Raw genomic sequence first — 297 nt, 5'->3', positions numbered from 1 at the left:
TATATATGTATATATATATATATAAGTGACAATTTTTAATAAAAACGATTTTTTTATTTTTTATATAAAAACTTTATTAGTACTTTGCACGATGCAAGCTTAACTTCTACTGACTAAAAAAAAGGTTTTACCTGCTTAGCGCAGCAAGTTCTTTTTTGTTCAATTTAATGATGTTGGGAGAGAGCTTAATGTCACTCCTCCCACCTTAAAAATAAGCAATATTCCTATTGCGTTAAATACACATAATATTTCATATATTTTATAATATTTTATATTATATTTTATAAAGGATAGTTG

Source organism: Teleopsis dalmanni, chromosome 1 (genome assembly GCF_002237135.1).
Source record: "Teleopsis dalmanni isolate 2A chromosome 1, ASM223713v2, whole genome shotgun sequence".
Lineage (NCBI taxonomy): Eukaryota > Metazoa > Arthropoda > Insecta > Diptera > Diopsidae > Teleopsis > Teleopsis dalmanni.
The sequence above is the reverse complement of the archived record's forward strand: the minus strand, read 5'-3'. Positions refer to the sequence as shown.